Source organism: Gorilla gorilla, chromosome 1 (genome assembly GCF_029281585.2).
Source record: "Gorilla gorilla gorilla isolate KB3781 chromosome 1, NHGRI_mGorGor1-v2.1_pri, whole genome shotgun sequence".
In the NCBI taxonomy this organism is placed as follows: Eukaryota; Metazoa; Chordata; class Mammalia; order Primates; family Hominidae; genus Gorilla; species Gorilla gorilla.
This window is the reverse complement of record NC_073224.2, coordinates 148434597-148450365: the sequence shown is the minus strand read 5'-3', so window position 1 is coordinate 148450365 and position 15769 is coordinate 148434597. Positions and strand designations below refer to the sequence as shown.

Sequence of the window (15769 nt, the reverse complement as noted above, 5' to 3'; positions counted from 1 at the left end):
TCTATTTAAGCATAAACCATGTGCAAAATTACTCTTCCGAATTTAACACATCATGTGTTAGCCATTAGCTGATTCCATCTTGGACCCTACTGAAGCAATTCTTTAAGGAAAATAACAGGCTTAGCACTAGAAAACAACATATGAAGGAAAATAGGGAATAAATACTTTATAGATACATCTCTCTAGTTCTAGATTTAGAGAATGCCAGTGTTACTCCAGCAGGTAACCCAAGAAGATGGATCAAGGAATGGGCTTCTGACAGACATCCTGAAGAAACTGAACACTGTCAGCTGTAGAGTGAGTAGTACAAATCAGAAAATGAAAGATCCATTGATTTCCTTCTAATCAGAATTTTTGCCTGTGTTCTTTATCCACATTCTATTGATGTGTTTTTATACATGTATTCAATTATGTATTTGCCCTTTGTGTAAATTCCTTCCATAACTTTTCTGAAGACTGTAGCACATGATCTAGAAATGACTTTAGCTAGGACAAGACCAAGAAAGTAAATAAGAAACAGATGATCTGTAGCCTCACATTGTTATTTTAGCTCTGTCCTTAAGAAAAAGGAGCAGGGCCAGGGGAACCCAGCCACCTCCAAATCTCTCTAGACACTCATCTTCATGCTTTTCTACCCGGTAGAAATTTATTTCTTCTGGCGTGTTGCCATCGTCTCTCTATACTCAAAGCTCTGATTTACAAAAACAAAAAACAGTCACACTCTGTATGTGTAAGAGTAATCTTTAGGCAAGTATTAGCAATGTATCTTTAAAATACACTTTTCCCCGCAGTTTGTGAAATGAATGCCTGGTGTTCTGTGAGTGTCCTTTCTGTCATTTTAATTTTTTATTTTGAAACTCCATAGGTAAATGGTCATACCACATGTGTACTCCTCATAAAAAGGAATCTCACTATCACTTTTATCTTTAAAAAAATTAATTTGCTTTCTTGACAAAAGCCAAAATCTCTTTTAACAAGGGTGCTTATTTTCCTAAGTTTAGTACAATTTATTTGATTGAGAGTGACACCAAATGGTAAGAAAAATGAAATGCCTCATTCCTCTTACATAATCTTAACAGTAGACCACCCAACTTCCCCATAAAATGTAATTTAAATGAAGCCAAGATTCTAATGCCACGCTTTAGATTCAGAGTGGCCCCAAAGGGGCCTTTGGATTTTGTAGTTGCCATTACCTGGAATGCCTTTCCCTCTAATCTGTATATCCCACTTCCCTCTACAAAGCCTTCACTGATCAGTCCAAATGATCATGTCCTTGATTCCCTATACACAGTTTATAAGTTTCTTGAAAGTAGAGACTGTATTATATATCCCCCCACATTTTCCATTGCTGCATTTAGAAACTCGGGTCCTCAGTCAAAACTTGGGAGTTGACCAGGAATCTGACACCATGGGGTTTTCCAAGCTCCACCAGGATAATCCCATTCTAAGGACAGCTCCTGTCATTCTTAAAACATCTAAAGGATTATACTGTTTTTCCCTTGGTCATCTGTCCTAAGGCTTCTCAGCCCCACAACCCCCATCCCATCCATCTTGGTTCAATTTCTCTCCACTCCAATTTGCTGGTGCTCCATTCCCATCGCTTTGACCTCAGTGAAGACAGAACAGCTGGTGGACATTTAATCTCTAACAACTTTTTACAACCTTGTATAAGAGGTAGGTAAGCAAAAATTTTACAATTCTCTATTATAGTCATGTTTTTAGCTCCTACTGTGTACCAGGCACCATAACAATTTAAAAAATCAATGTTTTAAGGTCTTGTATGTATAAAATACTATGGGAAAGCATAATATACACATTTGATTATGCTTTGCTAATGCAATTCATCTTCATACATGTGGAACCCTATTCATCTGGATTTTTCTGAGACAGCTTGAATTCCAAAAACTCAGTGTTCTGAGAATGCCAATGTTTCTGCATCCAAATTGCATTTTTAAGAATGTCTCTCTCAACTAGAAGTAGTATGAAATTGTTAGAAAGGCATTCCAGTTTTTTAGCTTTCAAAATATGTCCATTCTAATATATGTGGTACCAGAGGCTCTCTGCTTTGGGCACCAGCTGATTTGTATATTATTTAGTGAAATAGAGATTCTTCCCAATGTCTTTTGAGAACAAAATGGGATCTTAAGCACTTTCATTGAGGTCTTAAATGTAAATGTATGGATGTCACAACAGGGCAACATTTTAATGCCTCCTTACCATTTGTTGATTTAGAAATAAATCCTGATGGGAGGCAGCATAACATAAAGGAGACAGCCAAGGCCAGCTTTTCCCTGTATTGTGAGTTGCAGTTTCCTCATCTGGAAATGGGGTTTATGTTGCCTACCTCCTTGATTGGAGGAATGAGAGTATGCTCACTAAGTACAATGCTGACACAAGTACCTAATTGTTAACCTTCCCTCCTTCCTTTCTTTCCCTGGTTTCCTTTCATCTCCCCATACAGGGGAGCATTGTCTGAGAATATTCTTACATATTTCTTCCTTAACCTGTTTTAGTACATAAGGCCTTTTAAACCATTGAGTGGAAAATTGCTGTTATTTGAGATACTGTGAGCCTAACACTGTAGTAATGCTAATTTTCTGCAAATCATGATCTCTCTGTCCATTAGATGGCAGGAGTTCCTTTGGCCATGTTCTGTGAGGAAGCTGCCCAAACACGTTTGGACTTGTGTATCAGTAAGCCTACTAAAAGAGAAAACAAGGTATACAAAATAAACTGGCTCTTATATAAGTAAAACAATTTTACCAGACAAAGGGAGAACTAGTAATAACCTATTACCCCCCTCATCTTTTCTAGTCACAAATTTCTTGTATTTTCTATTCCTTCTCTTCTGGGCTTTTGCATTTCCTGTTTCCTCTGCCTGGAGCACTTCTCCACCAAACCCCAGCTTCCTTCACCTAGCTAACTCCTCTTCATCCTTCAGGTCTCAGTTCAGCATCACTGCCATTAGGAAGGCTTATTTTACCTCTCCTTCTGAGTTTAGGATACCATATCCTTCCTCCACCCCATCCTGCTCATTGTATAGTACCCTGCTGATCATATAGTAGTACCCTGCTCAAATGTTGCCTCCTCACACAGGCATCCCAGTTTACTCTTACTTAGTGTCTCTTTTTCTGACATGTAGAATAGTGCTTGAGACAAGTCGACATTCAACCCTATGGTAAAAAATGCCTTTGCTCCCGCAACACTTTGTAGCTTCCAGTCATTCCTGTTGTGGCACTTATAGCACTACATTATCAGTCCTCTATTCTATAACACCACTAGACTGAGCGCCAGGACAACAACAATCAGGTCTATTTCATGCACCATTGCATCTCCAGTGCCTGGCACAGAATCAGGCCTCAATCATTATTTGTTGAAAAATGAGCACACATAAAGTATACACATATGCACACAGTATAACTACAGTGAAGCAAATTTTTTTTTGTTTGTTTTTTGAGAAGGCCAGTGAAGCAGAAGAGGAGAAATGGTAGCAGGGACCTATAGCAGGCTTCCTTTGCTATGACAGCATCCATATTCAGAGTCAACCAGGTGGGCTTTTGATAGCAGTTACACTAAGTAGGTGTTTGTTTTTGTTTTCGTTTCAAGACGAGTCTCACTCTTTCACCCTGGCTGGAGTGCAATGGCGCACCATCTCTGCTCACTGCAACCTCTGCCTCCCAGGTTCAAGCGATTTTCCTGCCTCAACCTCCCGAGTAGCTGGGATTACAGGTGCCCAACACCATGCCCAGCTAATTTTTGTATTTTTAGTAGAGACAGGGTTTCGCCATGTTGGCCAGGCTGGTCTCGAACTTCTGACCTCAGGTGATCCACCTGCCTCGGCCTTCCAAAGTGCTGGGATTACAGGCATGAGCCACTGCATCTGGCCCACTAAGTGGGTTTTATGTTGACCTGAATTTTCAATGAATGAATTTAGAATTAATGTCAAACTTTGTAGGAAGTTGAACATGGCTTGCAGAGCAAGAATTTGGGAGGCCACAGAAGGTTTGAAGAGATAAAATAGATGTTTTTGAGCAGCCACCTGGTGACCAGATATAGTGATATAAAAATATGCAACAGAATAACCTATATGGATTTAGATAGTCAGCTATAAGAAATGGGCTGAAATATAACAGAAAAATACTCAGATTTGAACACAAGAATACTTCACAAGATATGCTCTGGGTCTTCTTGTTTGCTTGCTTGTTTGTTTGTTTGTTTGAGACAGAGTTTCACTCTTATCACCCAGGCTGGAGTGCGATGGCACAATCTCGGCTCACTGCAACCTCCGCCTCCCAGGTTCAAGCGATTCTCCTGCCTCAGCCTCCCAAGTAGCTGAGATTACAGCATGCACCACCACACCCGGCTAATTTTTGCTCTGGGTCTTAGGTAGCAAATGATGTTCATATATGAGGCCTCCTCTGTGAAGGGCCCAGGAAAAAAGTAGAACATGGTTCCAGCCAGAGTCTCTCAGAGTCAAGAAGGGCCTAGGGTCACTTCCATTTTTTGGATCCCAATTTTTTTTTTCTGTTTAAGACTGTAACATGGAAAAAATGTTTGTATGTTAAGCACAAAAGGGACATAAAATTGTATAGACAGTAGAATAACAACTATGTAAACACACCAAAAATCTATGCACAGAAATGTGTAGGGGAACATTTAACACCAAAAGATTAACAGTGGTAGCATTTGGGTGGCAAACTGATTATTTCTAAAATTTCCAAATTTTCCTTAATAAGCAGTAAGTATAATTGCAACTGGAAATAATTTTTTAAGTACCCCTCTGGCTGAGGAGTGCAGTGTCACTATCAAACCACATCAGTGGTTTTGGCCGTGACTCGTAAGAGGATGGCAAATGCCGCTGCCCCACTCCCCAACCACCCCCAAGAGAGCTTGAGCACCTCTGGCTCTGCTGAGAGAATCTTTGCAGCCCCAGCCCTCAGAATCTCTTTTCTTATTCTGCCTTATCCCCCCACCACATTATCTCCACTCACTGCCAGCTATATCTTTTCCCTTTCCTTCTTAACTCAGGAGGCAGGTTTGCAACTGCAGGACCCAAAAATAGAGGCCATGAGGTGGCATGTTTTCAAAGAACATGGTGCCTCAGTTTGGGACACACAGGAACTCAAATACAAATCATTTTCCTGCTGCTGGGTAAGTCATGCTTGGTGGCTGCTCTGGTTGCAGATACGTGAAGTTATATAGCCTTTCCTGTTAACCCACGGTTCCAAGCACTCTCTCTTAACAATTATTTCTATCATGAACTTTCTACCCTGAAAAGCCAGGGGTGGGTACTAACAATTAAGATCATTTGGTTTCTAAAAGTCCATCCTCTCTGGGAAAGCAGAGCTATACAGTGGGTGGCATCCTGCAGATTCTAGTCTACATTTGGGAAAGGTATACACCTCTTGCACTTTCAGTTTAAGGAACAAGTCAAAAAGTAATTGTTTTAAAAAAAAGTGCTAGCAAGTCATAACCTTGCTGTGCCTCAGTTTCTGGATCTGCAAGGAGTGTTGCCTGCATAAATATTTGTTTAGGAACTTAGTAAAATGACATACCACTCTCTCTGCTCTAAGAGGGACATCAGCCAGCTACAGCTCATCTCACTCAGCCTGGGCCTGACCAGAGTCCCTTCCTCTTCCAAGAGAAAGCGAGGAAAAGCAGCAAGCAAGCAGACATACCAGGTAAATGGGAGTGATCTATCGTTGGCAACGAGGCCTCAAACAAACTGAAAATCCCCAAATGCCACAAGCCAGACACAAGAGCCATGCAAGAGTGACTATCACACACACACACAGGCACAGAGTACCACCAAGCAAAAAGGGGGATAATACTGCAGAGAGGACCCCAAAGTGTGGCTTGAGGAACACAGGGAGTCATCAAAGACCCTCACTTAGCTGCCGTGGAAACAGCAAGCACTATAAGCTTTGCTTCATTCGGTCTTCCGAAATGAAAACATTAATAGGGAAGGCTCACTAACACTTGTGGCAAACACTTAGCAAGGATGCAGTCTGTCTCCTGGGCTGTGGGACTCCATCTGCTTCAGCTGAACTCTCAGAAACTACAGATGAGAGCAATACATGCATACGCACACACATGTATGCATATCTGTATGCACACAGATGTATTTAAATGAAGGTGCATACACTGTGCTAAAATACAAACAACAGAAATCAAAGATCATATGCAAAAAGGTTAAATATAACACAGGCCTAGAACCAGCTCTTGGTCGGGAGCTGGGGAAAGGGGTGCTATCATCTAAAGACTATGTACACAATTTGTGGTGGGCAGGGAAGGCATCAGTGTAAACAACTCAGACTCACTTCACAACACTAGCCCACAGCAAAGTGTGATGTATCTCATGTACAAAAATAGACTCCCACCTTGCTTTTGTACAAACCAAGCTTGGTAGGCATCCAGGAGGACCGTGAGTTTGTCTTGATGACAGGGCACTGCACCAGGCTGCTGCTAAATCTTCCAGCCCTAGGAACTCACCTGCTACCCTCCCCCTTCCTTCCCTTTCAGGCCCTTTTCCCACCCAACATTTACAGCCTGAGGCCTGCCTGACCACCTAGCCTCACACAACTAACTGCAGTGACTAACTGCACAGCTTCCTGCAAGCAAGGTCCTTCTGTATTTGTCCCTTTCTCTAACCCAAGATATAAGAAAACATTTCTGTAAATGTTTGGCACCTAAGAAACATGACGGTTGTGGATAATGCCACAAGTACACAGGGAGACCCAGTAACAAGACATGCAGGGTGAGGGCAAGGGGCACTGAGCTGCTCCAGCATTTCAAAACCAGGACTGTGGCTTCCCATACATTTAGCGGGGTAGGAGAAGGGATGTGCGGAACCGAAGACTTCACCGGCTCCTCAGCAGCATGTACATTCAAATTGAAGATGCTTGAGCCCCACTATACCCAAATTAGGAGTCTGGTCACTCCTCTAGCAGAGCTTGGTGCAGTGACAGCTAGAAAAGTTGAGTTCCAATTGAGTCTGTTGCACCAAGAGTCCTTTTGAAGATGCTCAGCAAAGTAATTATTTTCTTTTGAGCAGATGTACAGCACATCCATGGGAAGGCCACGTAAAAGGATGTTCTCCAGCACAGTCAAATGATCCAGTCCCACTAATATCTCAGTCCCCTCTGAGTTTCTTCCTGCTGGCGGCCCTCACTGTACAGAAATAGCCAAGTAGCATCAGGGTCAGTCATCAATGGTGGGCAACCAGAAGGCCATGTTGGTACACCCGCTGGCAAAAGTCACAAACTTGGGGTTGAATTGCAAACAGGTAATGGGGCCTGTGTGTTTACCATCCAACACAGCTACTTTTATACCACTCTCTCCATTCCAGACATGGATCTTGCCATCCTCTGAACTAATCATAACAAACTGAGAGTCTGCAGTAAATGAAGCCTCCAGTGTGACAGCTTTGCTGTTGGCATAACTGCCAAATGTGTGTATCACCACTCCTTTGAATGCACCAATGAGACGAATGAAGCTGACATTGGTGGAAATGAGGATGAACTTGCCACCGTTGCTGATTTTAAGTGCTGTCCACTCACAAGTTCGATCATACTGCATCTTAAAGGTAGCAAATGGCCCCTTATCAAAAGAACGAAGGTCATAAAGTTTGACCATTTCAGAGTTGACACCAGCAGCAAAAATTCACCCTTCTGGATCAAAAGAACAAACTGGCTTCCCCTTTATGTGCATGAGGCCCTGGCAGTTGGGAGACTGGAGATCCCAGAGTCGAATGGTCTTATTCAAGAGACCCAAAAATGAAAGTGTCATCCACAGGTGACATGGACAAGACCACCACCCTTTTGCTATGTCCAGGAAAGTATCTGATGTATTTGTTGTCGTGCAAGGACAAGTAACGAATAGTATCGTCTATTTTGTTACAGCTGTAAACAACTGTGTTTGCCGCAGGAGTGTATCTGATGAGGCCACACCGTATTTCTTACTGAACAGGGTTTTGGTTTGCCCTCCTGGCAGTCAGAGAGCACGATGGAGTCGTCGTTGCTGCTCAGGGTGATCACCTCGCTTTTAGGGCTGAAATCGAAGCAGTTAATCTTGTCCGAGTTTTCGCAGAACACGTTGGCGATACAGAAGCTCCGAAGCAGCATGCGGTGGGTCAGCTTCATGGCTGCGGCTGGGGAAGGCAGCGGCGGCACACGGCCAGGCGGCGGCGAGCGGACAGGCTGCCTAAGGGCCAACCTGGGCGAGGCGGGCGCCGCGCCGGCGGCTAGGGGGAAGTCGGCCAACAGTCGGGCCACCTCCTCCTCTTCCTCCTGCTTGGACGACGGTCTTCCGCCTGGACTGTGGAGCCTCGCCGACCGTTCGTCCTCACAGCCACCCCATGGGCAACCAGCGCGGCGCAGGCTCATTGTGTCTGCCATCTTGGGGCGACAGGCAGAAGCCGAGCGGGTCCCAACGTTTTTTTAAAAAAAGTATTTTTTTTTAGAGACAGGGTCTTGCTATGTTGCCCAGGCTGGACTCAAACTCCTGGGCTCAGGTGATCCCTCTGCCTCAGCCTGAGATTACAGGTACATGCCACTGTGCTCAGCTCTGTTATTTTTTTTTTAAATGACAAGGCAGGTTTTTGAAAATGATAGTTTTTAAATATTTTCATCCCCCTGCCTCAGCCTCCCAAATACCTGGGATTACAGGTACATGCCACCATACCCAGCTCTGTTATTTTTTTTTAAATGACAGGCCGGACACGGTGGCTCACGCCTGTAATCCCAGCACTTTGGGAGGCCGAGGTGGGCGGATCACGAGGTCAGGAGTTCGAGAAAACCTGGCCAATATGGTGAAACCCCGTCTCTACTAAAAATACAAAAATTAGCCGGGCGTGGTGGCAGGCGCCTGTAATCCCAGCTACTTGGGAAGGTGAGGCAGGAGAATCGCTTGAAATCGGAAGGCAGAGGTTGCAGTGAGCCGAGATCACGTCACTGCATTCCAGCCTGAGTAACATGAGCAAAACTCCGTCTCAAAAAAAAAAAAAAAAAAAAAAAAAAACAAAGCAGGTTTTTGAAAATGATAGTTTTTAAATATTTTCATTTAACAAATTAATACCTTTAACACATACGTAATTTACAATGAATTTAGGTATTAAGTTGAGCCACATGAAATTGTTGATATTCGATCTTTTTTTAACCTAGAAAATCAATAACGTCATGTAGTTCAACCTAATACAACCTCATTTTGAGATAAATGTTAGGAGTCTATATTTGAGGCCCTGCCTTTAGTGACTATGAGGCCCTAGCTAAGTGCACTGCTGCCCATCCCAACTCTCCCAATATTGATTATAGCCTTAAGGCTGAGGGCATCCCATCTGTGTATGCGAATGTTCAACCTCTAAACAAAAGGGGTCTAAGCCCTCTGACCAAACAGTGGAGACTGAATACTGGGCTAAAAGAAAACTAAAATCTAGAATTCTAAATTCTAGGCAAGCCTATAGTATGTATTAAGGACAAGCAGATGTCTGATATGTCTTTGTAAGTTTTCCAAGTACAAATGCTGGAGGCTTCTCTGTTCCTAAGTTCTCAAGAAGGAAATGCAGCAGTGCCTGATGCCTAGTGGGCCTACAGAAGTATTAACTAACTGGCTCATTTTCTCCTTCACTCAACTGATTTTGTCCTCACTCTGTACTGCTAAAGATGAGACCGGTTCTGTTTTACTCATTCTCCCCAACTTCAACAGTGAAAACAGTGTTAAACAACTCCAGGGTCTTTCCTTTCCCTTTTGCTCTGCTCTCAAACATACACCATCCTCCCTCCTTAATTTCCTTGCCCACTTGCTTCTCCAGCCTTCCCTTTCTCTACAGCCTTTTTGCCTCTGCCTCCTGCTGTGCCTCTGGTAACCACTGGGTAGTCAATGAAGAAGCCAGTGCATTCCCCTTCCCCTACATCATATCCTAAGCTCATCTTCCCTGACCTTGAGAGGGCATGAGGTGCACTTTGGTGCTCTCAATAAACCAAAGTTGTTTTAATAAGCCCAGTGAGACTAAGATATTTAAATTCTTCTTCTCACTCTCATTACCACAATGTGAGATGGATCCAAATATTTTACAACAGCATAGCCTTGGGCCAGCAGCTCTTGAGTTATAAAATGTTGCAGCAAACTCTCCTTGCATAGCAATGTTATCACCCAAGAACTCCATCCTTAACCCTATCAGCAAGAATTCTAGAGTACTTTCTCTTTGCCATGCTCACAGATTTTCAGAAGTTTTTCCCTGATGGAACCGGCATCTGAAATCTTCATAGAAGCATAGGCAAGACTCCTCTAGCAATTCCTTTTTTACTTCCCAGAAACCATGTTTATGCAATCCATCCAAGCAGGAGCTTAGCAGTGGCACTTGAGTCCACTGAACCTAATGCTTCCCTAATTGCACAATTGAGGTGGCAGACATTTGAATTGGCAGCTGGACTGCAGTAGGTGGAAATAAGAACATTGTGTTCCTTTGCATGTGAAGTCATGTATAGTTTTTCCAGCATATGATGAAGTTGCAATAAGAAGGAAAATCTGGACTTTAGCTTTTTGGTTTTCCTCTGGATATAAATTTTAGAGAATCTCTCCATGCTGTAAAACCTTATAGCACTTTGTATCTGTTGTGGAGCATCATTTCCTTTATCCTGCCTCTCAGTGTCATGATTTGTATGCCTGTCTTATCTTTGAGCAGCTGCCAGGTCTTACCGATTTTCTCATTCCACCCTCATCCCTTTACCCACCCAATGTCTAGCATAAGTCCTTTGAATGTACAGAGTTAGCATTCAGTGACTATTTATTGAACTATTAAAGTTGCTTTGCTTTGGAGCTATTTTTATCTAACCCTTCCACTGCTCCATTTTATTTAGAAGGACTTAGGATTTAATATATTAGAAAGATGACTGCAAGGGATTCATATTGGCAGGTCTCAATGGTTGCATTTTATTTGGGAAACTCTTAATACAAACTAGTGGTCCCCACTGATCACATCAGTGTTCTGAGACCCTACCTTGTCTCCCAAACACATCCTACCATAGCTGATTGATCCAGGGGATATACCTAACAGGATGGGTCCCTCAAATTGTCACTTTCAGATATTTAAAACCTTAAGGGAGTGAGTTTGAGCTGAGTTCTACTAAAGACTTGGATCCTGAGGGAAGATTCAAAGGCTTATCACTAGGGCTGCCGTTGTTCCCACTTCATCTGAGATCTGGTCTTCCTGCTCCTCCTTAAATCCTTTGAGCTGCCCCAGCATCTTTCTGGAAAATCCCTTTTGTTCTCAAGTTAACTAAGATCCATTTCTGTTGCACACACTCAGTTGACCTAAGCCAATAGAATGATTGGAAGGGGCACATAGAAAGCCTGCTGGGCTTCGAGCCTGATGCCGCCTTCAACTTGCTGTGTGATATAGTATAAGTCACAAACCAATCTGAACCTCACACTCTCATCTTTAAGTCTATATTGTCACCAGAGATTCAAGACAATGCCAGCAAGAATATATTGAAAGATGGATAGAATTGTAAGATGCAGATGTGGCAGAGAAAGTTTATTCTGGGAACGAGGAAAGGCACAGGAAAAGACATGGGCATAGGAAAGCAGGGACCTGTTTGGGAAGCAGAAGGAACCCCGCTGGAGCATAGGGTTTCTTGTTTTAAAATGTAGTTAATGGTTTTATTATTATTATTTAGGTATAGCAAGGCCAGCAGACTAGATGACTGTTATCAAAAAGATAGTTATACTCACAGATGCCAAGAGAAGCGGACATGCCACACCACAGGGGGCCACTCGGGGAAGCACCAGAGTCTGTCAGGAGGCGGAAGGAAAGGAGAAAACATGAGCAAGAGCCTTTATGGTGGTTTCCATGGGAAAGAATGGGCAAGGCAGATTAAGCAGATTAAGGATTGACTAGTTTGAATAATTTCAGCTAGTTCAGGGGCATAGGGACTACTCTTAGTTGTCTGGTAACTGGCCCTGGAGTGATTAGGGCAGGGGATTATGGTCCTAAGTATGACAGCCCAATAGAGAAGGTATTTGCAGGTGTGGGCTCTGGATTGGGTGGTTTGCCTTTGAAAGGTATGCTCAAGGGCAAGTTGTTTACAGTCTCTAGGAATTGGCTAGCCCTGGAAGGGGTAGCAACTCCGGGGTCTGCAAGGCCCCAGATGTCAAAGCATTAAAATACAAAAAATAAATAACATGGTTAATACATCCCTGTAGGAAAGTAGCAGACTAGAAGGAGGAAATGGAAGCTGAGTCTAGACCATAAGGGACCACAAATGTTAAACTAAGGAGTTTGGTTTTCATTCTGCAAATAATGTTCTGTACACCCTGAAGGATTCTGAGCAGAGGAATAATATAAGAGCTGTATATTAGGAATACTACTTTGGTGTCTTTGGACAGGATGAGGTAGCTTTAAGGACCAGATCAACAGATCCGAGTAAATACTGGATGTGGGGTTGAGGGAAAGATAGGAATAAAAACCAACTTCAATATTTCAAGCCTTTGTAACTGTAGGATAGTGCTGCTATTAATAGATACAGGTGTCTGAGAAGAAGACATCTCTAACAGGAGACTTAAGAGGTAAGTGGGCAGAAATGATGAGCTGTGCTTCAGAGATGTTGATGCGACCATGTCCAACAGTGGTTCTCGTGTAATGTTGCTTGTGTGATTATCTGGCATTGTATGTGTCTCAACTCCCCAGACTGTCAGAAGAACCTCAAAGGACTTTCATCTTATTGTCTTTGTCCCTCCCTCATACCTAGTGCAGTGCCTCATTCCTCTGGTCCTTGCCAAGTTCCTTCACAAGGCTAGCACAGGCTATTTCTCAGGGGCATATCTACCAGAATTTGTCCACATGAGAGAGGAACCACTGTGGGCATTCTGACTGCCAGCCTGGGGTCTAAAGATGTCATAAGCTTACACACTGAGGACATGGATGAGACTTAGCTCTAGTGAGCCATGGTTTCCTCATACTAAATAAAACCCTTTCTGAATGTTCTCTAAGATCTTTTCTAGTGCTAAAATTCTGTAAATAATTTCTGAGATTTTGTAATGCTAGAAAGGTACCTAGAGCCACCTAGCAGATCAAGTAAATTGCCTACCCTTGTTTTGTCAATATCAAGTTTAGGCAGGCAACCTCTTTCATCTTGACTCTTACTAAACCTTGTTAACCTAAGAAACAATTAATTCTAAAGGTATTAAGGTTTCTCTATTCTTTCCCCATCCTCTTAACCTTGTTCTTTCCTTATGCCCAACACAAGGAACCCCCACCAAGTTGGCTTATCTATTGGGGTGAGTAGGTTCCAATTTATGCTTCAAACACAACAGGCAGATGTCAATCACTGAACCAATTCAGGACTTCTTTGGAGTATCCTAATTCTACTACAAGAAGTGGATATGAGTGGGCCATAAATGGCAAAGAAAACATGCATGCAAAATGTAAAGTGGTATGATGAAGAAGAAAACAGTCAGGAGAAGGAAGGGGGAAAGGAAGTCACAGTTTTTAAGGGTCTTCCATACATGGCCCTCTACTAGATTTCCTGGGTCCTCTTGTTAACCACTCCCACAGTGCCTTGAACTTCAATTTTAACATCATCAGTGTCGTAAACATATTCAATATCTCTCTTCCTGTTAGAATGTATGCTCCATGGAGACAGAGACTATACAATGTCTGCCTTATTTACATCTCTATTCTGGTTCCTCCCAGAGTTCCAGGCAAATGGTGGCGGCTGGGTAAGTATTACATGAATAATTGAATAAACACATTTAATCCTGACAGTGCTGCAAAGTAACAATATCTCAACTTTACAGAAGTTGAGGTTCAGAGGGATATAGTGACTTGCCTGTGGTCACATGGCTAGAAAGTTGAAAAATCAGAAGACTGAAAGTGGGTACCTGAAGCCAGGCTCCTTCGATTCCCCTGCAAGTCCCTCATGAAAACTCTCCCATGCAGTGTCACAGTCATGTTCTGTGTTTGTTCTTTGTAACAGAAATGGGCCACAGCTAACTTAAGCAAAACAGTTTAATGGATGATATCAGGGGTTCACAGAATGGAAGAACAGTTAAGAAACTGGGGCAGAGCTGAGCTGAGATTTCAGGAGCAGGAGTGAGTAAAGGTTGAGTGAGGTCCATGGAATTAGGTCTTCTCCAACAGGTTTTTTTCCATTCTTTCTCACCACTCAGCTCAATTCAGAGAGAGAGAATTTAATTGGCTAAACGAGGGCAGAATGCCTTATTGACAGCCCCACCAAGACTGTATGTAATGGGGAAGAAGAAATTCCCCCCAAATAATCCAAGTGATCTCACAAGAAAAAAGTGGGAGTGTGTGCTAGGTATCATGGAGACTTCCAACATCCTGAACCAGAAATGAGTCCCCCTGGCAAGCTGCTGCTTTCCCTGTCCACCCCTAGGAGGTGTTCATGGAGGATGGAGGGATAAATGGGGATCTATCACAGTGCCATCCTTGAGTGCCAGCAGGGCTCCTCCTTAGAAGTTTCTAAAGTGTTGAAGAAAGTGAGAACTCACTTGTCTCCCATCCAACACCCACCCGCCCCCCAGCTAACCTGACTAGGCTGTTTTTTTGTTGTTGCTTCTGTTTTTGTTCACACCTTCCTGTGGGATCATTTCAAACCCCTATTTCCTGATGACCCAACATCCTTCTGCAATCAACTAGCAGGGGGTGAAGCCTGCCAAAACCTCAGGTAGCAGCGCTGTTGGGCACCATTTTCAGCAACATCCTGTGTTCACAACTTTCCAGCTCAGCTCCAAATGCCAATTTTGGTTTGTGAAAATTTCCATGGCCCCCTGCTAAGCTACTCTTCTCATATCCCAGTTCACAGGCACAGAGATGTTGATCTCTCACGCTGGGCCCCAGCCACCACCTTGTCCTCTGTGCCATCATTACTTTATACCCAGCATTTTTTATGTTGGTAAGAAGCTCTGACTTCTGAAGCATCCCAACAACCCCTTTTGGGAGGGGGACGTATCTAGGAACCCCTAGATATGGAACCCTTTTTAGTCACATGGTGTAATGGTAGCAGAACCAGTACTGGAAACCAAGGCTTTTGGCCACGGTCCCAGCCTTCTTCACTAATAAGGCCGCTTATTCAGTTCAGTGAGAGGCTTATAATTCTGCTATAATATACCCAGAGAACCCACAATTCTTCAGTTACAACAAAGCTCTGAATTTTCTGTAGAAGTAATTGGTTTCAGAATTTTCCCTCACATCCCATACATTACCTTCAATATACATTATTTTTATATTTTTAATTCATTTTTTTTCTTTTTTTCTTAGAGACAAGGTCTTGCTCTGTCACCCAGGCTGGAGTGCAGTGGTGCAATCATAGTTCACTGCAGCCTCAAACTCCTGTCAACTGATCCTCCCACCTCAGCATCCTAAATAGCTAGAACTATAGATGCCACCATGCCTGGCTAATTTTTTATTTTTTCTAGAGTCAGGGTCTTGCTATGTGGCCCAGGCTGGTCTTCAATTCCTGGCCTCAAGCAATCCTCCTACCTAGGTCTCCCAAAGTGCTGGGATTATAGGCATGAGCCACTGCACCCAGCCAATATATATATTATTTTTAGTGGTACAACTACCTTGAGATTTACCATTAGCCTCATTTCAGAGGGAAAAACTGAGGCTTGAAGTGGGTAAGTAATTTGTCTCAAGTTCATATAGTCAGTAAGTAGTAGAACCAAGATTCAAACCTAGCATGCTGGCTCCAGAGCCCCTATGTTTTTTCATTGCACTTAAATTCATTACTATCTCCCATAGGTGTTTTCT

The 15769-nt window shown here is 43.0% G+C and overlaps 1 pseudogene; it reads right to left on the bottom strand.

The window, feature by feature from the left end:
• Positions 1 to 6530: 6530 nt before the first annotated feature.
• Positions 6531 to 8297, bottom strand: LOC101143152 (WD repeat-containing protein 82-like; annotated as a pseudogene).
• Positions 8298 to 15769: the final 7472 nt, after the last annotated feature.